General features: G+C 41.8%; 1 long non-coding RNA gene across 8 annotated transcripts in view; it reads left to right on the top strand.

Moving 5' to 3' along the window:
- The window catches only part of LOC102554159 (uncharacterized), a 152,938-nt gene that overhangs the window by 2,814 nt on the left and 125,642 nt on the right, over positions 1–24,482 (top strand). For 7 of the 8 annotated variants that reach the window (XR_005490286.2, XR_005490285.2, XR_005490284.2 and 4 more), the window contains one exon: positions 8,707–8,815. This is a non-coding gene — a long non-coding RNA (uncharacterized LOC102554159). Of the gene's footprint in view, positions 1–1,139; positions 1,179–8,706; positions 8,816–24,482 lie in introns of all 8 variants that reach the window. The other variant, XR_005490288.2, reaches the window with a different exon arrangement.

Raw genomic sequence — 24,482 nt, 5'->3', positions numbered from 1 at the left:
TATCTACAGCATCAACAATTGTACTAATGGCCATCTGTGGAACTCTGTCTGAGAGCCCATGCTGTAGCCTGGAGCTTCATCCCTTGGCCTGAAGTGAATTCCTTTGTCTTTGTAGTACAAACTACCTACTATGCAAATCCATCTTAGAAAATTCCTGAATTCAATTCTGTTTGATTCCATTTCATTCCTGACTTAATTGCACTGTGGTTGAGAACGTCATAGAATTTCAATCCTTTTCTGTTTATGGAAGTTTGTTTTGTGCTTTAGCAGGATAGAGCCTGCACAGTGTTCTGTGTGCTCTTCCGAACACTATTTGCTCTGCTACAGATGGGTCCAGTGCTCCACGGCTGCATGGTGCTAAGATTGCCTACATCTTTGTCAATCTCTTGTCTCTTTGTCCTACTTATTCTTGAGAATAGCTTATTGAAGTCTTCAGTTATTACCAGACTATTTTTGTCAAACTGTGCCTTCCTACCTTTGTTTTGTTTTATACTTGTGTGGAGTTCTGTTGTTAAGTGCATAACTCATCATCCCCAAACGTCAAGATAGATGAATGCCTGTGTCATTATGAAATGACTCTCTTCATCTGTAGTAACAGCTTTACACTGCAAACTTTATGTAGTCTGGTGTTACTATAGGCATTCTGACAGTCTGATAGTTGTTTTTTGCTAGTTTAGCATTTTTGTTTTATATATTTTTCATATATATTTATAATTTTATGTATAGGCCTGTATGCCTGAGTATATGCATATATGTGCACCATGTACATACATGTACTCACAGAGGCCAAAAGAGGGCATCATGTTGTATGAAGCTAGAGTGATAAATGCTTGTGAGCTGCTTGACGTGGGTGCTGGGAGCCTGGCTCAGATCCTTTACAAGAGCAGTAAGTGCGTTTAACTGTTGAGCTGCCTCTCTAGTCTCCATTCCTTTACTTTTAAACCTTCTTTTCTTACAGATTCTTCCAGGGCTCACATTATACATCTTATAAGAATATAAGAGTTAAGCTACATAGTTGTTAAGTGTTACTTCATAAAATGTTATAAAGGAAAGAGTAAACATGTCTTTATAGACTTTGTTAAATGTCAGTGTCACTCACAACTTCTGGCTCTCTTCATTTTTTTTTCTATGAATTTTAGTTATTCGTTTGACTCCATTTGGTCTCTTCTTCCCATAAGGTAAGGAGCTAATATTTTCTTTTAGGTTATCTCTTGATATTTTCAAACAACAACAACCAAAAAAAAAAAAACCAAAAAAAAAAAAAACCAAAACCAAAAAACAGAACAAAATAAAAATGTAAAGAGGCAATCTATAGAATGGGAGAAAGTTTTTGCTAGCTATTCATCTGACAAATGACTAATATTTAGAATGTATAAAAAACTAAAAATATTGAATATGAAATCAAACAATCCAATCAAAAAGTGGGCCAATTAAGTGAACAGAGTTCTCACAAAATGGCGTACAAGTGGCTAATGCATACACACAAAATGTTCAGCTACATTAGCTTTCAGATAAATGTAAATCAAAGCAACAGGATTCCAAGTCGCCTCGGTCAAACTGATGGCCATTAAGAAAACGACGGCTAATGTTTATAAAAATGTAGACAAAAGTGGGTCCTTTTTACATTGCTGCTGATCATGTAAACTAGTGCAGGGACTGTGCAAATTAGTACAGAGGTGCCATGGCTTGAAGGAGAAATCCTTCCAAGGCTCAGGGACTTGAATATGTGATTCCCAGTTTGTGGAGCTGTTTGGGGATTTGTACAGCCTTGCAGCTGGATGTCTTGTGGGTATGGGGTAGGCTTTGAGACTACATAGCCTTACGGGTCATCTCTGTGCTTAATGCTTGCGTGGAAAGATGTGATCTCTCAGCTCTATGCTCTTGCTGACACGTCTGCCGCATATTGCTACATCCCCATCAGGATGGAACTATAAGCCAAAAGAAACTCTTTCTTTCTTTCCGAAGTTGCTTTTGGTGATGGTGTTTAATCACAGCAACAGAAAAGTAATGAATACAGAGGTTTCTTTTAAAAAAAATTAACAATGGATCTACCATGTGGCCTAGTTATGTTATTCCCAGATTACTTACTCAGAGGACTCTAGTCATCCCATCAGAGAGATACCAGCATATCAATGCTCTTGCAGCATTGTTCACAATAGAACAGTGGAACCAGCGTAGGTGTCTATCAGCAGAGGGATGAGTAAAGAAAATGTAATGTATACACACAGTAGTTTGCAGTCATAAAGAAAAGTTAAAGTCATAAAGTTAAGTCATTTACAGGAAAGTGGATACAACTGGGGATAATCATATGAGGGGATTCAAAGCCAGTCTCAAAAAGATAAACATCATCTTTTCTCTCCTCTGTGGTTCTTAGGTTTTACACCCCCCCCCACACACACGCACACGCACACGCACATACACACCTATATACTCACATATACACATATACATATATGAAATTATCTTGAAGAAAAAAGCAGTATCAAACAAGGGAAATGTGCTCCATATTCAGCATATACTTATTAAAAATTTTAAAAATAAGCTAAATAAAAATGAATGCAAACCCCTAACTTCTATGTTGGGAAAAGATTCTCTCCAAGGTCCACCTGTTGAAAATTTGCTCCTTAATATGGTTCTCTTGGGAGATGGTAGGAGAGCCTTGGCCATTGACCATACCCCTGTAGGAGGTTGTGGGACTCTGTTTCTTTCCTTTGCTCCTTGGCTCGTGGTAAAGTGAGTGATTCTGAGCTGTGTGTGCCCTCTCCATGATGGAGTGACTTGCCTTAGGCCCAGTTGATCATGGATTGATACCTCCCAAACAGTGAGCCAAAATAAACCCTATTCTTCATAAGTTAATTACCTCATTATTTTGTTATAGTGATGGAAAAATAACTTGACAACTTAACAGAATATCAGAATTCTGTGCCTACAGAGTTTGGTCCAGGGGTGGGTACAACCAAATCAGAGATAATGAGATACAGTTATGATAATGTTCATTATCATAATTAAGTTAAGATAATGATATACTGGTTGAGGAGCCCTCAGATGAGATCTTCAGAAAGCAGAGTCAAGAGTAAAGATAAACATTGAATTTTAGCCATTGTTTAAGACTCTTGATCAAAGTATATCTGAAGATACAGGAGCTCCTAGATATGCCTACAATAAGAACAATAATTCACTTATTATCCTTTTTTATCCTTGGCTAGTTGATCTGAATATTCAAGTTTTGTTATTAAAAGAATTTCAATGTTTTTAAAGTTAAACATTTAAAAGTACTACAAAAGCAAGATATCTAGTTGAATTCAAAATCTTTTAATTCCTACACTAAAGACAAACCTTTGTCCAAAACCTCATTCCTTCAGAGCAGTGGAACTGGTGGTCCACAGACAGACAGAAAGGATGAGATTAAGCAGTTTGTAAAACTAGAGATACAATTGCCCAAACACAAGTTTCACTTCAATGCAAATAAAAATGCAAATTAACTCAAGATACCTTGGTTTTCATAGTAAATTGAAAAAGACTTGATCAAAAAGGGTAATATCTGTATTTTTAATGATGATATTGTCTATTACCACAGCCTCCCTAGAGGCTCTAAATATAAATTTAAAGCCAGGGATGACTGTCTTCATTAGAATTTTTACCGTTGTGACAAACACCACAGCTGTAAGTAAGTTGGGGAGGAGGACATTAATTTCATTTATATTTCCAGCTAACAGTTCATCACTGAGGGAAGACAGGGCAAGAACTCAAGCAAGGCAGGAGCCTTGAGACAGGAGCTGATGCCAAGGCCATGGAGGGGTGCTCCTTATGTCTTGCTCAGCCTGCTTTCTTATAGAACCAGGACCACCCACAATGACTGGGCCCTTTCCTAAGAATCACTAATTAAGAAAATGCTCTGCAGACTTGTCTATAGCTTGATCTTATGGAATATTTTTATTGGGGTTCCCTCCTCTCAGACGGCTCTAGCTTGTGTCAAATCAACATAAAAGCAGACAGCCCACAGGGTATGGGGAAAAGTCTCCGATTTGAGCAGTTTCCAGATAGGTAGAACTAAGGAAGTTCACAGCAGCAAAACCACATGGCTGGTTTGATTTTGTTTGTTTGTTTGTTTGTTTGTTTGCAACAATGGCTACAAAATAATTTTTTGTTTTGTTTTTGGAGACAGTCTCACCATTTAACTTTTGCTGACCTAGGAACTTGCTATATAGATCAGGTTAGCTTTGAACTTTTAAAGAGCAAAAATGTCTAACAGATTTTAGCTAGTAGTTTATAAGATTTTTTTTTGTTATTTAATTTGGTTAAGGAAGAGCATCATTGAATGGACTAAAGAATTGCCAAGGATGAAAATTATAAGAGAATTTTTTACTCAAATTCTTTGAATGCCCCAGTCCAGGGGGTGGGGCATTCTATCAGTTGCCAATAAATGTCCTGGTCTTACCAAACTCACAATCCAGTAAAGGAGAACAGCTCCAATGACAGACATACTAAATGTTAAGTGCTGTTGTTGACGATGGCAAGTGGGAGGATGAGATTCTTGGACAGGAGATGGATCCTGGAAGGCTGAACGGAGAAAGAAACACTTGAAGCAAGTTCTGTACGTATGTCAGGGGAGGCCCCAGAAGATTTTGGTCTGGGGGTCTATACATGACTGCTTGGATGTCATAGTAAAAACTCAAAAGAAGACATGGGGTAGAAAGTACCTAACTCTCACTGAGGCCACTGCAGGCCTGGCTGACTGCCACTACCCTGGGAGCTCCTTTCTCTCCAGAGAAGGCTGGCCTGGAAACCCTGACTGAGGTCCTCAGGGTGGTTGGCTCTGTGCTGTCATTCCTGGGAGTTCAGCTTGTGGTCTGAGAGTGTTTTCCATCAGATTTATCTCTGCAAAGAGTCAGGGATTGGGGACTTGGGGGGTGGAATTGAAAACTAGAAAATTCTCTTTAAGTTCCTTCAGAAGAGAGTTCGGTGACATATGCAGAAAGATTATGTGTAAACCAGAAGTTTGTCAACAGGCCCGCTGTGTGAACTTTCCTGCTCTGTGGGAACAGCTATGACATTAGTGAGCTCCTCTTCCCACAATGCCTTGTGCTTTCAGATTAAGATCCAGACTCATGTAACATAGATGATTGATTGTTGTATTCCAATGGTCTCCCTAAGAATACAGTGACTTAGCAGATCTGCAAGGCAAGACAAGAAATATGACTCAGAAATTCCCATCCTAAGAGGAATCATGGGGCAGGCATAGTGTGCATACTTGATTGCAAATGAGATTTGGAAATATATGACCCTCGTTTTGTTATTAAACTTGTTGATAACAACCTGTACCCAAAGTTAGGTCCAGCCATCCATCCCAAAGATGCCAATTAAAAGGGTCAAAGTAATTGTGAAAAGCATTTACTCGATGTAGCCACGTTGGGAAGGAGGACAGAGAGATTGACAGAACTCCTCCAAGTCCATCTTTGGGCTCCTGAAGTGAGATCAAAGTTCACTACCTCTGACCCACCCTTGTCTGGGCTTCATTCTCATCCTGTAAAATGGTCTGACAAGTTGTTAGAACTGTGGAAATCTCTCTTCCCTTCTGGCTGATACTTCCTCTGTTCCTTACATGAAGTTCCTAGGGAAATTCCCATATCTTTGGAGTCCACTGTTTCAATAGTCGGATAGCCATGTTGAGATGTACAAATGTCTCTTGAGAGTATCTTCATTTCTTCCAGGCTGGAAGAGAAAACAATGGTCAGTGTCTCCTGACATTGTGGTTGTGCCCCATAGGATTCCATTTTTATATGTGCTCTATTTTAAGTGATGCCCTAGGGATGGAGCAGCATGGTGGCAGCATCCTGCCTTTCTGCTATGTAAGACAGTGAGTCATTGCAACACAGCCAGGAATTGGTCTGGTCATCCTGAGATGGCATTATATGCAGGACTTCAGGGAAAAGAAATCGTAGCCAATGAGTCCTATGTATGAGAGCAGTTACTTGAGAGTTTAATGCAAGCAAGGAAATGTAGCCATGATACGAATGCCTGTCTTTCTTGTTATTTCCTGCTTAACTCAACAACCAAGTCCATTCTTAAGAGTTATGAACTGGAGACTATGACCAACTCTGATTCTTCAGGGTGTTTGGATCTGCTACTGTACTTGTCTGTGTAGTTGACCTCTCAGACTGGTCAGGATGGAAGCCTTGCCCAGTGCAAGTCAAACCTAAGGTTAGCAATGAGAAAGTAGTCTGCCATTGACAGTGACACTATTTGAGCCACAGTGTTCTGATTCTTCACACAGGGATAGGGTGGGAGATAGGACAGTTATCATCACCCATGTTTTGCCAGAAATGGGAATTCATTATTTCACACAGGAAATGAATGTTTTCAGGTCCCCACCTATTACTTGTATCCTCAACTACTCCTTCTCTTCTTGCTCCTTAATTTGAACACAGAATTTGCTTCTGTTACCTTGGTCTTAATAAAGAGACACAATAAAAACCCAATTTTATTCTACATGCTCTTGTTTTCTGTTGCCATATGATGTGGTGTCTTGTCTGCTCTTTTTATTTTTCTGAAATAAAGTTTTGCTGTGGAACTCCCCATGCAGGCCTAGAAACTCTCACCTCAGGGTTCCAAATGCCAGGATTACAATAGTACGGCTCTCAGCTCTTCTTGTCTGCCCTCAATGTTCATGTTTCTTAGCCATGACTTTTTATGTCCCATCTGCATCTCAACTCATTGTGACTTGTCTTCTGCTGTCACCACTGTTGTGTGCCCTTTGCCCTCAGTCAGGGAACCCTTACTGGCTGCTCTGTGCTTTCATTTGATCATTACTTCTACACCTTTCCACGATCTGTCCCCTAGAAACATGGGACTCTGACTAATGATTCTTGATTCCATCCCTATAAAATAAGTTGAAAATATATGGTGAATTGTTATATTTCTGTGAGGACTACATGTTCAGGGTTAATGATTCTTCTTAAAGTTTCCTACACAGGGAGGCTGGTTGGAATGTCACATAGATGTGGTATAATGCTGAGTTAGAAGGATGCCAGGCAGCTGGTTTCGTCAAAAGGTCATTCCCATGCCAAGATGGTGAACAGTAACGTCCCTATACATAGGAGTGACTATGAACCATATGAGTAGACTCCACCAGTTAAAAACCGATTGTATCTTCCAAGAGATTTCTTTTAATCCAATCCTTAAAAAGTCACCCAAAGCTATGGTGTGACAGTAGGGAATCCAGAATGTAACTGACTGACTGTGTCATTTTATGAAGTATGCAACTGCATATGCATATTGCTAAGCCTTCTGCTATGCACGGTGTTTGTCAGTGATGTTCCCAGGGAGTGAGTTTGCTGAGCTTCCTAATGAATGGACTCTGGATTGGTTCACACATTACCAGCAGAATGGGCTAGGTTGATTTAGTATCTACAAGATTCCTTTATTTAAGTATTAAAAGCCCCAAACAAAACAGTCTTCTGTTGCTAAGGTCTGGTGCCAGTACAAGGCCTGTCTGCCCTTGGACCCATTCCTATTCTCCACTTCTTATCCTCCTCCACTGCCCATCAGTTGCTGGCTGCTCAGGCCACCCCTCCTCAGGCTCTCTCTTGCAATGGATGGGACTCCTTTTGTGGTCTGTGGTTTGGCTCGCACAGATCCCCACTTGCAGCTTCCCCATTACCACCTTCTCCAATGTATCTCCCAGATAGAGTAGGTCCTAGCCTCCTGGTGCCAGCCCTGGGTGAGCTCCCACTATCACCTTGCAGCTGAATCATTGAGCCAAATGTCCTCTGCTGATCCCCTTGGTTGAAGAGGTCCTGTTTCCCAAGATAGATGGAGACTACTGGCCTCGAGATGCAAGCCAACAGCTCTGAGATTAATGGTGATGGCAAAACAATCATTAAACTTCACAAGGAATATGGAAGTAACGGGTACTCAGCCTCAAAAACTCCCATTAGGAGGCTAGGAAATTCTGTAGAGATGTTAAAGTGAGATCTTGGGGCTAAAAATAAGAAAGAAATGGTTATGGCTTAATAGTAACGCATTGATGCATTAGTCAAATTGACTGACACGGGGTCAGTAGTACTGGTCAATGTCTTAACCTGATACAAGTTAGAGTCATTGGGAAGCGGGAGCCCTAACTGAGAAAGCTGAGCAAATGCTTCCACCTGACTTACCTGTATGCGAATCTGCTGGGGCATTTTCCCAGTGACTGATGTAAAGGTCCCAGTCCACTGTGGGTGGTGGCACCTCTGCGCAGATTTTCCTGAGTTGTATAAAAAACAAACAAACAAAAAACAAAAAACAAAAGCAAAAACAAAAAACAACCAGGCTGAGTAAGTCATGAGAAACAACCCAGTAAGCCACACTCTGCCTTGGTTTAGGCCTTCAGATCCTGCCTTCAATTACCTTCAACTGGGCTTCAACTGAAAGCTGAAACTCTTTCCCCCTCTCCAATTCGTTTTTGGTTTTTGTTTTTTTGCCTTTTTTTTTGTCATGGTGTTTTATCTTAGCCTTAAAGAAGTAGCTAAGACACATGCCTTATAAACATATGTAAGAATATATTTTAAAACATATGTTACTAATCGATGTATTTATACATGTACATATATAACACTGCAGGAACAGAAAGAATAGATAGATACTCTTACTTATTTTCTTAGAAACTTGGACAGGAAACACAGCCTTCTGAAAAGTACAACTAAAAACATGTACACTCTATTACAGACACAAGGAAATCCAGGTCTAAAGAAGAAGCCAGAGAAGGAGCAGGGCAGTGGAAGACAGAGAGGTGAGGAAAGGCCAGCACCTGACATCATGACATTGTGCTTCTAAGGTAAGAGTACCTGAAGCTCTCCATTGCCAGGAAGGAGTGCCACTGTGTGAACCCTGCCTGTAATCTCCTCCCTCAGAAGGCTCAGGCAGGAAGGCTGTTACTTCCAGGCCAGCCTTGGCCACCTGTTGACTATGTGGGGTGGGGGTGTGTAGGAGGGGGGCAGATAAAGCAAGAAAGAGAAGAGAAGGGGAAGAAGGGAAGGAGGGAAGGAAAAATGGAGGGAGGGAGGGAGAGAGAGATCTCAATCTTGTCTAAAAGAATATAGAAAATACTAGAAAGACATGTGCACAGTGTTTATACATGTGTCCCCCCAAGCTTAGTGAACCATCCCACAGCCCTAAAGGTCAAAGCTAACCTGCCTGACTAAAGCCTCTAGTACAGGTTGGGAACATAGTTAAAGCACATTTGGGAGGTACTCCCGAGTCCCATATCAGCATCATGACTCTGAAGCAAATTAAATTGGAATCGTTTCCAACAAAACCAAATCCCTACAACAAAAGCAGAAACAAACGCAACACCCAGCACCCTCCCCAAGTGCAGCACCCAGCACCCTCCCCAGGTGCAGCGCCCAGCACCCTCCCCAAGTGCAGCACCCAGCACCCCAAGTGCAGCACCCAGCACCCTAAGTGCAGCACCCGGCACCCTCCCCAGGTGCAGCACCCATCACCCTCCCCAAGTGCAGCGCCCAGCACCCTCCCCAAGTGCAGTGCCCAGCACCCTCCCCAAGTGCAGCACCCAGCACCCTAAGTGCAGTACCCAGCACCCTAAGTGCAGCACCCGGCACCCTCCCCAAGTGCAGCACCCAGCACCCTCCCCAGGTGCAGTGCCCAGCACCCTCCCCAAGGGCAGCGCCCAGCACCCTCCCCAGGTGCAGTGCCCAGCACCCTCCCCAAGGGCAGCGCCCAGCACCCTCCCTATCAGTAACTTGTTTGAAGCCAAACTAAAATAAGAACAGGGAAAATGTGAAAGACAAAATAAGGGGGAAAAAGGTAGATGAGAGGAGTATATTAAATGTTAGAAAGAAATTAAATTAAATTGTTGTGGCTTTGCAGTTTGACCCAATTTACAAAAATTTCAAGCAAATCAATGAAAAGCAATTACATTTGTGAGAAGAATTCAATAAAGCAGTTCACTGGGAAATAACTGTATGAAAACCAATAGCTTTTCCACATGTCAGTCAGCGGCAGGTGCAAGGGCATACTTTCAATCCCAGTAGCAAAAGTAATACAACACGTCTAGGATTAAATTTAAGGAGCATGTACGTCTTCAGGATACATAACAAAGTTTTGGCCACACACTGTCAAACAGCAAATAAGGAATAGTGTGTTCAGGGTAACTCTAAGAAGACTTCTCATAATGCTTTTTAGAATTTGAAAATAACCGAAAGAACATTCTGAAGATCAAATAGGTACATTCACTAGCATAAATTAAAATAGGCTATAGAGCTACCATTTTAATACAATGGAGAGGAAACAGAATGGAGAGGAAACAGGGAGAGAATGAACTCTGTCCGTGCCTGCCATCCAACTCCATGTATCGCCTAACAGTGTTGATAGATACTTAAAATGATTGGTTAAAACTTCACATATTGAAGCACAGTGAATTTTATGGACATTAAGATTTCAGCGTAAAGAATTCCAGAGATTTAATTTAAGGAAAAATCAGAAATGTAGAGGAACAAGGATTAAAGTTTTCTAATTTTTACTATTTGTAATTTGGCACTTTTTTTAATTGTGAAAAAAATTGGAAACAAATGCCATTAGAGTATAGATTGAGACAGCATCAGCCATTAGCAGGATGAAATATGATAAAGCCACGGAAATACTTACGTTCATGAAGGATTTAATTTTATGTTTCAAAAGGAGTACAAAACCAAACAAACATAAGACTCTATGCTGTTCACACCATGCGCCATCCAAGAAAACACCTGAAGTCACAGGCAGAGGCACGGACCTATAATCCCAGCATTTAGGGCCCTCAGGAAGACTGTGTTTGCTATCAGCCTGGGCTGTGCAGTGGCTTTGAAAGCAGCCTAGGAATACAGAGGACCTTGTCTACAAAACAAAAGCCCCATAACACAGTGTTTCCATGTGCCCTGTCCTCTCCCTTATACCCCCAACTCAGTTCCTCCTCTTTGTCTCTGTGGCCCAGAGTTCCAGCTAGTTCACATACATGGCACAGCCATGGCTGCTGTGGCATCGAATTCGTCGTGTTGCAATTTTACATGGAATCAACTTCAAGACAAAGAGGTGGAAACTGCGCTATTTAAAGGAGGCTGGGAACACCCAGAAAAGCTCAGTTTCAGTAGAATCCAGCACGCCGTGGGATTCTCACTCACGTGAGAATCACATCATGGGAAAGCTGGCATCGTCTTCCTGTTATCATTTGGATTAAAGACGCCTGACAGGAAGCGATTTGGAGAGTGCTCCCCCTGCTGTCTACTGAGTATGTACAGAAACACTGGGCTTGTAATGTCTACAGCCTTACCTGTTGGTCCGTGTGGAGCCCTGAGGATGCAGCTGACTTTATTTTCCCTTTCTGTTTGGTTCTAAATGATTTTTATTCCCACCTGCTCCCATGATTGTACAGACAAAGTCAGATACTGAGGTCTCACTTGTTTGTGCCATGGTCCTAAAAGTGAGTGAGTGTTTCTACCTGGGATTTGAGTCAAACGTGGACTTAATACTTCATGGACACCAAGAGCAAATAGAGAATTAAAAAAAAATGCATGGAAAAAAAGATTTATTTATTTTTTTATCCTCGGCAAATACTTCAGTCAGATAAAACAGAAAATATCTTTATGAAACTATTAATAAATCCCCGAGACATCTCAAATTAAACAATGGCAAGAAATGTTATGTTTGTAGAAATACATAAAATTTATCTGAGGCCAGGACATTTCATGGTGTCAGCCAATAAAGCAGATGGGAGATTCCACTTCTCTGAATGGTTCTGGGATGAAGCTGTCAAGGCTTGGAACCAGGACACTGGGATTTTTGACTCTGGCTCAGGTGACATAGGGAGGTGGCAGAAGTCACTACAGTAACTGTTCGAAGGAGTGGGCTCCTAGGTATGGGAGTCTGGGAGAGCCCTACTGTAATCTATTGCAGATGGCAGAAAAGCTATGCAACAGGCCTGGAGAACAACAACCTAAGAGTCTGAGGACTGGTCTTTACAGACCAGTGGCTGTATAGAATGTTGGTCAATGCCAGTGGTTATAACAAACACACACACAGTGTCCTATGACCCAGAGACTATATGGAAACTCAGTTTACTCTTAAGGCAGTTCACAGTGGTGCCTAAGGTAAGGGCAAGTTTTCCTCCATGTGGTGGTGATTCAGGAATCATTGCTATGAGACTCTTTCAACCCAGTTTCCACAAAAGGAACAGAAAGAAAGAAGGCAAACCTATCTCTTAAATGCTTTATTTGTTTGCTTGTTTGAGTCAGTTGAGTTTGACTTTGCATTGATGGGAGCCACAGATTTGTTAAAAGCAATAGTGTCGTCTTAGTCAGGGTTACTATTGTTGTGTTGAAAGATCATGGCCAAAATCGTCTTGGAAGAAAGTGTTTATTTCATTTATTCTACATCACAATCCATCTTGGAGGGAAACCAGGGTGGGAACTCCAATAAGGCAGGAGCCTGGAGGCAGGAGCTAACGCAGAGGCCACAGAGGAATGAATGCTTCTTACTGGCTTGCTCGGCCTGTTTTATCATGGTACCTGGGACTCCAGCTTAGGGGTGGTGCCACTCATAGTGAACTGGGCCCTCCCACATCAGCCATCAACCAAGAAAAATGCACCAGAGTCTTGGCCTTGGGCCACTGTGGTGGGGCATTTTCTCAATTGAGGTTCCCTCTTCCCAAATGACTTTAGTTTGTGTCCAGTTGACGTAAGAGTAACCATACGAAGGGTGCTCTGGGCAATGAGTACAGACCATGTGGTACATAGAGAAAGATGGTTGGTGAACATCTTTAATAGTGTCGATACTAGACAGACTGGAATGGCCTGGGCCGTCAACCAAAACCTCAGACTTGAAATAGAAGGGCTGGTTTAGACAGAAGGTCACACATTAAAACAGTCCAAGGTACTTACAGTTTGTCTTGGTGACACTGTTATGTACACTAACTAAGGGAGGGTGTTATCAAAACAATGTTAGGGGATCTATGGTTTTACATTGGTTGGGGGCTAAATAATTTCCTCTCAAAATCTTTGCCTATCATTAAGAAAATCTCTTCTTAGGAGGAAATGAGGAAACATCACTTTTATATGTAAAGATGTCCAGAATTAAAAAAATAAATAAGACTCACAAAGATCCAGTTCTGTCTTAGTAAGACCTCATCCACTCTATTCTCAAGCTTCTTCTCTCACCCAAATGACATTTAGTATGTACTTGCTGTGTGCTGCAGGTGCCTCTAGGCACTGACTCCGAATTCTGGCCACCAGTGCCCTGTTGGCCTGCAGTCTTTTGACACCGTTTGGATTTTATTCGTACATTAACCCGCATGTTTTCTTAGCTGTGGGTTCATTTTCCCATCACACTGACAAGCCCAAATGGATGTTGATTGGTATTTAATTAAAGTATGCATTTCCTGAGATTATCAGTGATTCTTTCCTTTGGGGTTTACAAATAAGATACGGGACAGTTGAGGAGAAGGCTCACTATGCTGGGAAAAAGAGATGAAGACGCACCTTAGCAACAGTCTTTTCTCCAATCGAAGGAGCGGAATTTTCCAACCGAAACGAAGTGAGAACTTCCATCTCTCGGCAGGTAGTCCTAAGGAAAATGAAGTCACAGCCGCCAGGATTTTACATTAAACACTTAGTTTCTGTTTAATGTTCTCTTTATCAAGATTCTAATACTTCATCCGACGACATGCTGAGCTCCAGTAAGGAGTCCTCAGAACTGATTACTTAGGGCTGGCCTCCCTTCCAGAACCAGAGATGTTTAAACAACATTTAAACACAACAAAAGAAAGCAAAAAGCAAAAAAAAAAAAAAACTTAACAAGGATTTTTAAACAGATTTATAGTAGTTTCATCACAAACTCGTTCCTCCAGTACTCTGTCTGCTCTGGTGGCCAGCCGGGGCTGCCAAAGTCCATGTGGTTTGCTGTCTTGGTCCTGTTCAGCTACTCTGCGGTCTAACTCCCATCTGAGCAGTCCCAGCGAGGGCGACACAGAGCAGCCCAGAGTCCTGTCTGCTCCTAAAGCCATAACCACAGAGGCCAGAACAATATTTAGAGCATGTATTCCGTTGCAGACACACAGCTGCTGCTGCTGTTTACCCATCCCCCTCCCGCAGACACTTTGGAGAAACTGGCTTCAGGGGAACCCCTCACGGCAGTTCAGCTCACTGTCCAGCACCCAAGGCTTCAGGAGTTGCTTTGGCAAAGATGAAGTTTGCTAATTGGGTTCCCTAAAGCATTGTATTTTAAATAAGAGGGAGCCTTACAGGCACAACCTGCATCCTTTTTACTCGTTTTATTTAGCTTAGACTAATATGTGGATATAGCCGTTCTCCATCTTTAGGTCGGCCTCAGACCAACCAGCTCGCTTCCTTCTATACTGGCCCTGGAGTGGTCTGAGGTCTGTCCTTCTGGACGACAAATCTACCGTCTTTTCCAGGTCTTAACTGTCTCTTGTTGGTAGTCTAAATATTGACATAATGTTTCTCTTCCCTCTTGCCTAGTCCTTCTTTATCAAGTCTTTCTCTGTCCAGCTCTTACTGAGGAGCTGGGCACATTTTCCTCATGTCTGCTCTGCCTCCCAAGGGTTTTTTTTCTCTTGATCTTGAGTGCTATTCTGCTTGGTGTCTGGGCGCCTTGTTATGTTCTACATCTGCCACCACTGGGCCCTTTAAGGACTTCCTGTCAAGTTGCCTTGAATTCCTCCTCTGTGTTTTGCCCTCTGCTAGATAAGGCATCCCACCTCTCTATCAAACAACAATAGTGCTATTTTTTTCTTATGGCTCACATACTGAAACCAACAACAGGTGAGAAATGTATAATACACACACACACACACACACACACACACACACACACACACACAAATGCAACAGGGAATCAATGCCATGCAAAGTAGATGTTTAGGAAAAGGATTTCAACACAACCTTCGGCAGTATTGTCTTTATTTGGTGACTGGTTCTCTTGCAAAAATGTAACTCAGTAGATTTGAAGTGAGTTTAACAGAGGATTCGGTTCTGTTATTTCTTTTTGAAGATTAGAGATGTGAGATGAGAAAAACTCAACAAACTAAGGCTGTATGAGTTTTGCTCCTTTAGAGTTGAACTCATGGATGCTGTTTCCAGGAGATTTACATGAGGGGTTACCAGAATGAATCAGAAGCTTGAGAGTGGACTGCACAGCACCGATGTCTAGAGCGCATGCGCAGTGCACCCTCTGCCCTGGAGTGTTCTGAAGCTGAGAGAAGGGGCTTGGAAGGCATTCTCCAAGGCACAGCGAGAGGCAGCATAGTATCCCCACAGGATGATCTTAGCTAATTCAACTGATGTGAACAGGCACTGTTGTTACTTCTTGAGGCAGGTCTAATACTGAACTCCAATGGTCGAGTGGGGAGAGCAGACATTTTAGCAGAGAGCATCAAGTCTTAGAGATCCAAGGAGGGTTTATAGGAGGGTCAGTGAGAGCTTGGCTTAGCTAGAGGGCCTAGAATTCATCACTTGGGAGAAAGAATATATATATATATATATATATATTAGCAGGCCCAGTCTATTGTTTGGGTTTCTGGCTTCCCATCCCATCCGGATGCTCTTGCTTCAGAAGAATAGCTAAGAAGGAGATGACTCCACTATCTGGCACTTTGCTTCATTAAGTTTTGTTATGCTTTGCCCCACTTACAAAACTCATGCTGAGGCTTAATTTCTCAAGGCAGTAGGGTTGGGTGGAGGGACCTTGTAGGGGATATCTTCGTGATAGGGACAGAGCCTTCTTGTTGAAGGACTAGGTTTTCTAAGACCACATCACTCTCATGCTCTGAGTGAGCCCACTGACCTGCTCTGGATTTGGCAGGACTTTACCAGATGCTGCCCACTGGTGTTGTCTTTTTAAGTTCCAGAGCCTTTGGCCAAATAATTCTTTTCTCCCTCCGTTGTCTTCTTTCTTTCTTTCTTTCTTTCTTTCTTTCTTTCTTTCTTTCTTTCTTTCCTTCTTCCTTCCTTCCTTTCTTCCTTTCCTTCTTCCTTCCTTCCTTCCTTTCTTTCTTTCTTTCTTTCTTTCTTTCTTTCTCCTCCTCCTCCTCCTTTTCTTTCTTCAATCATTATATGTGTGCATGTACCTGTGCCTGCATGTATGCCTGTGTATGTGCATGTAGAAACCAAAGGTTAACTCTGGGTATTTTCCTTAGTCCCTCTCCACCTAGTTTTTGAGACTGGATCTGCCTCTGCTCTGGAATTCCCCTTTTCAGCTCGGCTGCTTGTCAGCAAGGCCCAGGGCTGCTCCTGTCGCTGAGTTCTCAGTGCTGGGATCACAGGTGCGTGGCTTGTGTGTGTGTTGAACATCTAAACCCAGTACAGCATGCTGTGCAGCGGACACTGAGCAAATAACTATCTTTCTAGCCCCTGACCTTTTTTACTTTATAAATTATTCACTCTCAGAAAACTGGAGAAAGAAATGGAAGAACAGACAGAGATGAGCACGGCAAGTTGCCATCCTTTCGATCAAGAATTTGTCATTTCTGGTCCCTCCATGTTTTCTTATTGGTAGTCTATCATATCACTTCTCCTTGTGTGGTTTTCACTTCTTATATTTTTTTCTCCAACTTCAGTTCTTCATGCCCAGAAGCACTCTCCGGTATAGGTTTGTTTAAATCAGTATTGTGTATGCACACACACACACACACACACACACACACACACACACACACACTTTATTGTATGCAACTAAAACCTCTGTTGTCCTTTGCTGGAAACTCTTGAGAAAGCTTTCAGTTATGAGAGTTCAAGAGGAAAATTCATAAGGAATCTGCTTGGTAAATCTTTGCTCTCCCTGAGCCCAAGGTTCTTTCAACTATTGGCTTTGTCCAGAGAGTACTAAGGATGCTCAGTACTAAGCATGGACAGTACTAAGGATGCACAGTACTAAGGATGCACAGTACTAAGGACACATGGTACTAAGGACGGATAGTATTAAGGATGTACAATACTGGGTTCTGAGGTATTCTGATTCTGGGCACATTTTGTTTTATGTTCTCTGTATATCTCTGAGAAAGAAGTTGAAAAATTCATCTGATCATTTTATCCTCCTGTCTGCCCCATCACTTTGGCATAATTCTGTTATATAATAACCCAAATCCAGCACCTAAAGTCTTAGTTATAAGCACCAGAAACCACTCCCATCAGTCTTGAAGCTTGAAGGAAGAATGTGGATTGGTGGGAAATGAGCAGCGATTAGAAGTGTTTAGTTGAGACCCAACCGCCTGGTCAGGTGGGCACTCCTGAGGCTGCAGAGCGGAAGAGACCACCAACCCTGCTCACCCCTGCCCACATCCCTGGCCCAAGAGGAAACTGTATAAGGCCTCTGGGCTCCCGTGGGGGAGGGCCCAGGAGCGGCAGGACTTCTGCGCCTGAGACACCGCCGGAACCTGAAAGAAACAGACCGGATAAACAGTTCTCTGCACCCAAATCCCGTGGGAGGGAGAGCTAAACCTTCAGAGAGGCAGACAAGCCTGGGAAACCAGAAGAGACTGCTCCCTGCACACACATCTCGGACGCCAGAGGAAAAAGCCAAAGACCATCTGGAACCCTGGTGCACTGAAGCTCCCGGAAGGGGCGGCACAGGTCTTCCTGGTTGCTGCCGCTGCAGAGAGCCCCTGGGCAGCACCCCACGAGCGAACTTGAGCCTCGGGACCACAGGTAAGACCAAATTTTCTGCTGCAAGAAAGCTGCCTGGTGAACTCAAGACACAGGCCCACAGGAACAGCTGAAGACCTGTAGAGAGGAAAAACTACACGCCGGAAAGCAGAACACACTGTCCCCATAACTGACTGAAAGAGAGGAAAACAGGTCTACAGCACTCCTGACACACAGGCTTATAGGTCAGTCTAGCCACTGTCAGAAATAGCAGAACAAAGTAACACTAGAGATAATCTGATGGCGAGAGGCAAGCGCAGGAACCCAAGCAACAGAAACCAAGACTGCATGCCATCATCGGAGCCCAATTCTCCCGCCAAAACAAACATGGAATATCCAAACACACCAGAAAAGCAAGATCTAGTTTCAAAATCATATTTGATCATGATGCTGGAGGACTTCAAGAAAGACATGAACACACTTAGGGAAACACAGGAAATCATTAATAAACAAGTAGAGGCCTACAGAGAGGAATGGCAAAAATCCCTGAAAGAATTCCAGGAAAACACAATCAAACAGATGAAGGAATTAAAAACGGAAATAGAAGCAATCAAGAAAGAACACATGGAAACAACCCTGGATATAGAAAACCAAAAGAAGAGACAAGGAGCTGTAGATACAAGCTTCACCAACAGAATACAAGAGATGGAAGAGAGAATCTCAGGAGCAGAAGATTCCATAGAAATCATTGACTCAACTGTCAAAGATAATGTAAAGCGGAAAAAGCTACTGGTCCAAAACATACAGGAAATCCAGGACTCAATGAGAAGATCAAACCTAAGGATAATAGGTATAGAAGAGAGTGAAGACTCCCAGCTCAAAGGACCAGTAAATATCTTCAACAAAATCATAGAAGAAAACTTCCCTAACCTAAAAAAAGAGATACCCATAGGCATACAAGAAGCCTACAGAACTCCAAATAGATTGGACCAGAAAAGAAACACCTCCCGTCACATAATTGTCAAAACACCAAACGCACAAAATAAAGAAAGAATATTAAAAGCAGTAAGGGAAAAAGGTCAAGTAACATATAAAGGGAGACCTATCAGAATCACACCAGACTTCTCGCCAGAAACTATGAAGGCCAGAAGATCCTGGACTGATGTCATACAGACCCTAAGAGAACACAAATGCCAGCCCAGGTTACTGTATCCAGCAAAACTCTCAATTAACATTGATGGAGAAACCAAGATATTCCATGACAAAACCAAATTTACACAATATCTTTCTACAAATCCAGCACTACAAAGGATAATAAATGGTAAAGCCCAACATAAGGAGGCATGCTATACCCTAGAAGAAGCAAGAAACTAATCGTCTTGGCAACAAAACAAAGAGAATGAAAGCACACAAACATAACCTCACATCCAAATATGAATATAAAGGGAAACAATAATCACTATTCCTTAATATCTCTCAATATCAATGGCCTCAACTCCCCAATAAAAAGACATAGATTAACAAACTGGATACGCAACGAGGACCCTGCATTCTGCTGCCTACAGGAAACACACCTCAGAGACAAAGACAGACACTACCTCAGAGTGAAAGGCTGGAAAACAACTTTCCAAGCAAATGGTCAGAAGAAGCAAGCTGGAGTAGCCATTCTAATATCAAATAAAATCAATTTCCAACTAAAAGTCATCAAAAAAGATAAGGAAGGACACTTCATATTCATCAAAGGAAAAATCCACCAAGATGAACTCTCAATCCTAAATATCTATGCCCCAAATACAAGGGCACCTACATACGTAAAAGAAACCTTACTAAAGCTCAAAACACACATTGCACCTCACACAATAATAGTGGGAGATTTCAACACCCCACTCTCATCAATGGACAGATCATGGAAACAGAAATTAAACAGTGATGTCGACAGACTAAGAGAAGTCATGAGCCAAATGGACTTAACGGATATTTATAGAACATTCTATCCTAAAGCAAAAGGATATACCTTCTTCTCAGCTCCTCATGGTACTTTCTCCAAAATTGACCATATAATTGGTCAAAAAACGGGCCTCAACAGGTACAGAAAGATAGAAATAATCCCATGCGTGCTATCGGACCACCACGGCCTAAAACTGGTCTTCAATAACAATAAGGGAAGAATGCCCACATATACGTGGAAATTGAACAATGCTCTACTCAATGATAACCTGGTCAAGGAAGAAATAAAGAAAGAAATTAAAAACTTTTTAGAATCTAATGAAAATGAAGATACAACATACTCAAACTTATGGGACACAATGAAAGCTGTGCTAAGAGGAAAACTCATAGCGCTGAGTGCCTGCAGAAAGAAACAGGAAAGAGCATATGTCAGCAGCTTGACAGCACACCTAAAAGCTCTAGAACAAAAAGAAGCAAATACACCCAGGAGGAGTAGAAGGCAGGAAATAATCAAACTCAGAGCTGAAATCAACCAAGTAGAAACAAAAAGGACCATAGAAAGAATCAACAGGACCAAAAGTTGGTTCTTTGAGAAAATCAACAAGATAGATAAACCCTTAGCCAGACTAACGAGAGGACACAGAGAGTGCGTCCAAATTAACAAAATCAGAAATGAAAAGGGAGACATAACTACAGATTCAGAGGAAATTCAAAAAATCATCAGATCTTACTATAAAAACCTATATTCAACAAAATTTGAAAATCTTCAGGAAATGGACAATTTCCTAGACAGATATCAGGTATCAAAGTTAAATCAGGAACAGATAAACCAGTTAAACAACCCCATAACTCCTAAGGAAATAGAAGCAGTCATTAAAGGTCTCCCAACCAAAAAGAGCCCAGGTCCAGATGGGTTTAGTGCAGAATTCTATCAAACCTTCATAGAAGACCTCATACCAATATTATCCAAACTATTCCACAAAATTGAAACAGATGGAGCCCTACCGAATTCCTTCTACGAATCTACAATTACTCTTATACCTAAACCACACAAAGACACAACAAAGAAAGAGAACTTCAGACCAATTTCCCTTATGAATATCGACGCAAAAATACTCAATAAAATTCTGGCAAACCGAATTCAAGAGCACATCAAAACAATCATCCACCATGATCAAGTAGGCTTCATCCCAGGCATGCAGGGATGGTTTAATATACGGAAAACCATCAACGTGATCCATTATATAAACAAACTGAAAGAACAGAACCACATGATCATTTCATTAGATGCTGAGAAAGCATTTGACAAAATTCAACACCCCTTCATGATAAAAGTCCTGGAAAGAATAGGAATTCAAGGCCCATACCTAAACATAGTAAGAGCCATATACAGCAAACCAGTTGCTAACATTAAACTAAATGGAGAGAAACTTGAAGCAATCCCACTAAAATCAGGGACTAGACAAGGCTGCCCACTCTCTCCCTACTTATTCAATATAGTTCTTGAAGTTCTAGCCAGAGCAATCAGACAACAAAAGGAGATCAAAGGGATACAGATCGGAAAAGAAGAGGTCAAAATATCACTATTTGCAGATGATATGATAGTATATTTAAGTGATCCCAAAAGTTCCACCAGAGAACTACTAAAGCTGATAAACAACTTCAGCAAAGTGGCTGGGTATAAAATTAACTCAAATAAATCAGTTGCCTTCCTCTATACAAAAGAGAAACAAGCCGAGAAAGAAATTAGGGAAACGACACCCTTCATAATAGACCCAAATAATATAAAGTACCTCGGTGTGACTTTAACCAAGCAAGTAAAAGATCTGTACAATAAGAACTTCAAGACACTGAAGAAAGAAATTGAAGAAGACCTCAGAAGATGGAAAGATCTCCCATGCTCATGGATTGGCAGGATTAATATAGTAAAAATGGCCATTTTACCAAAAGCAATCTACAGATTCAATGCAATCCCCATCAAAATACCAATCCAATTCTTCAAAGAGTTAGACAGAACAATTTGCAAATTCATCTGGAATAACAAAAAACCCAGGATAGCTAAAGCTATCCTCAACAATAAAAGGACTTCAGGGGGAATCACTATCCCTGAACTCAAGCAGTATTACAGAGCAATAGTGATAAAAACTGCATGGTATTGGTACAGAGACAGACAGATAGACCAATGGAATAGAATTGAAGACCCAGAAATGAACCCACACACCTATGGTCACTTGATTTTTGACAAAGGAGCCAAAACCATCCAATGGAAAAAAGATAGCATTTTCAGCAAATGGTGCTGGTTCAACTGGAGGGCAACATGTAGAAGAATGCAGATCGATCCATGCTTATCACCCTGTACAAAGCTTAAGTCGAAGTGGATCAAGGACCTCCACATCAAACCAGACACACTCAAACTAATAGAAGAAAAACTAGGGAAGCATCTGGAACACATGGGCACTGGAAAAAATTTCCTGAACAAAACACCAATGGCTTACGCTCTAAGATCAAGAATTGACAAATGGGATCTCATAAAACTGCAAAGCTTCTGTAAGGCAAAGGACACTGTGGTTAGGACAAAACGGCAACCAACAGATTGGGAAAAGATCTTTACCAACCCTACAACAGATAGAGGCCTTATATCCAAAATATACAAAGAACTCAAGAAGTTAGACCGCAGGGAAACAAATAACCCTATTAAAAAATGGGGTTCAGAGCTAAACAAAGAATTCACAGCTGAGGAATGCCGAATGGCTGAGAAACACCTAAAGAAATGTTCAACATCTTTAGTCATAAGGGAAATGCAAATCAAAACAACCCTGAGATTTCACCTCACACCAGTGCGATTGGCTAAGATCAAAAACTCAGGTGACAGCAGATGCTGGCGAGGTTGTGGAGAAAGAGGAACACTCCTCCATTGTTGGTGGGATTGCAGACTGGTAAAACCATTCTGGAAATCAGTCTGGAGGTTCCTCAGAAAATTGGACATTGAACTGCCTGAGGATCCAGCTATACCTCTCTTGGGCATATACCCAAAAGATGCCTCAACATATAAAAGAGACACGTGCTCCACTATGTTCATCGCAGCCTTATTTATAATAGCCAGAAAATGGAAAGAACCCAGATGCCCTCCAACAGATGAATGGATACAGAAAATGTGGTACATCTACACAATGGAATACTACTCAGCTATCAAAAACAACGAGTTTATGAAATTCGTAGGCAAATGGTTGGAACTGGAAAATATCATCCTGAGTGAACTAACCCAATCACAGAAAGACATACATGGTATGCACTCATTGATAAGTGGCTATTAGCCCAAATGCTTGAATTACCCTAGATCCCTAGAACAAACGAAACTCAAGACGGATGATCAAAATGTGAATGCTTCACTCCTTCTTTAAATGAGGAAAAAGAATACCCTTGGCAGGGAAGGGAGAGGCAAAGATTAAAACAGAGACTGAAGGAACACCCATTCAGAGCCTGTCCCACATTTGGCCCATACATATACAGCCACCCAATTGGACTAGATGGATGAAGCAAAGAAGTGCAGACCGACAGGAGCCGGATGTAGATCGCTCCTGAGAGACACAGCCAGAATACAGCAAATACAGAGGCGAATGCCAGCAGCAAACCACTGAACTGAGAATAGGTCCCCTATTGAAGGAATCAGAGAAAGAACTGGAAGAGCTTGAAGGTGCTCGAGACCCCAAAAGTACAACAATGCCAAGCAACCAGAGCTTCCAGGGACTAAGCCACTACCTAAAGACTATACATGGACTGACCCTGGACTCTGACCCCATAGGTAGCAATGAATATCCTAGTAAGAGCACCAGTGGAAGGGGAAGCCCTGGGTCCTGCTAAGACTGAACCCCCAGTGAACTAGTCTATGGGGGGAGGGCGGCAATGGTGGGAGGGTTGGGAGGGGAACACCCATAAGGAAGGGGAGGGGGGAGGGGGATGTTTGCCCGGAAACCGGGAAAGGGAATAACACTCGAAATGTATATAAGAAATACTCAAGTTAATAAAAAAAAAAAAAAAAAAAAAAGAAAAACCCAAATCTAAAAAAAAAAAAAAAAAACAAAAAAAAAACAAAAAAAAAATGTAATTTACTTGTGAAAAAAAAAAAAAAAAAAAGAATGGGGTACTGGGGGTTGGGGATTTAGCTCAGTGGTAGAGCTCTTGCCTAGCAAGCGCAAGGCCCTGGGTTCGGTCCCCAGCTCTGGGAAAAAAAAAAAAAAAAAAAAGAAGTGTTTAGTTAAAGGGTTGTCAAAAATCAATATTCCGTCCCCAGATTGCTGTGTTTGTGTGAAGAGCTATCCTAGAAGTCTTTTTGTAAATATTTTTAGATTGATTATTTTTGTTCTCTGTGTATGGGTGTTTTTCCTGCATGCACGTCTGAGGTCCATATGCATTTCTGGTGCCTGCAGAGGCCAGAGGCGTGTTAGTTAGATTCTTGGAAACTGGAGGACAGAAGGTTGTGAGTCACCATATGGGTGCTAGGTCCCCTGGAAAATCAGCAGGTGCTCTTAACCACTGAGCCATCTCTCCAGGTCACAAGGCATCTTTCTAATGCCACATTTCAGCATATGCTACTGGAGAGTTTATACCAGCTTTGTTCCTTGTCTATCAAGATCAAATGGCTTTCAAGTTCATCTCTAAATCTTCCTCCCTTAGGACCCATCTTTCCTAACCTTTTCTCACACTACTCTGTCACTCTTGGGTGTAGAATCAGTCTAACTGTGTCCTATTTTACATAGAGTTCATCAGGCTGACCAGCATGTATGTGTTTGTTCATATATGTGTTGCTAGTTGCTTTATTTTTTGTTAATCCTTCCTGAGCTCCCCCTACCTCCAACTTCCCCTTTCCAAAGTAAACATTTCACCTCCAGTTCAAGGACAACATTTCTTTAG

Source organism: Rattus norvegicus, chromosome 10, assembly GCF_036323735.1.
Source record: "Rattus norvegicus strain BN/NHsdMcwi chromosome 10, GRCr8, whole genome shotgun sequence".
In the NCBI taxonomy this organism is placed as follows: domain Eukaryota; kingdom Metazoa; phylum Chordata; class Mammalia; order Rodentia; family Muridae; genus Rattus; species Rattus norvegicus.
The sequence above is the reverse complement of the archived record's forward strand: the minus strand, read 5'-3'. Positions and strand labels throughout refer to the sequence as shown.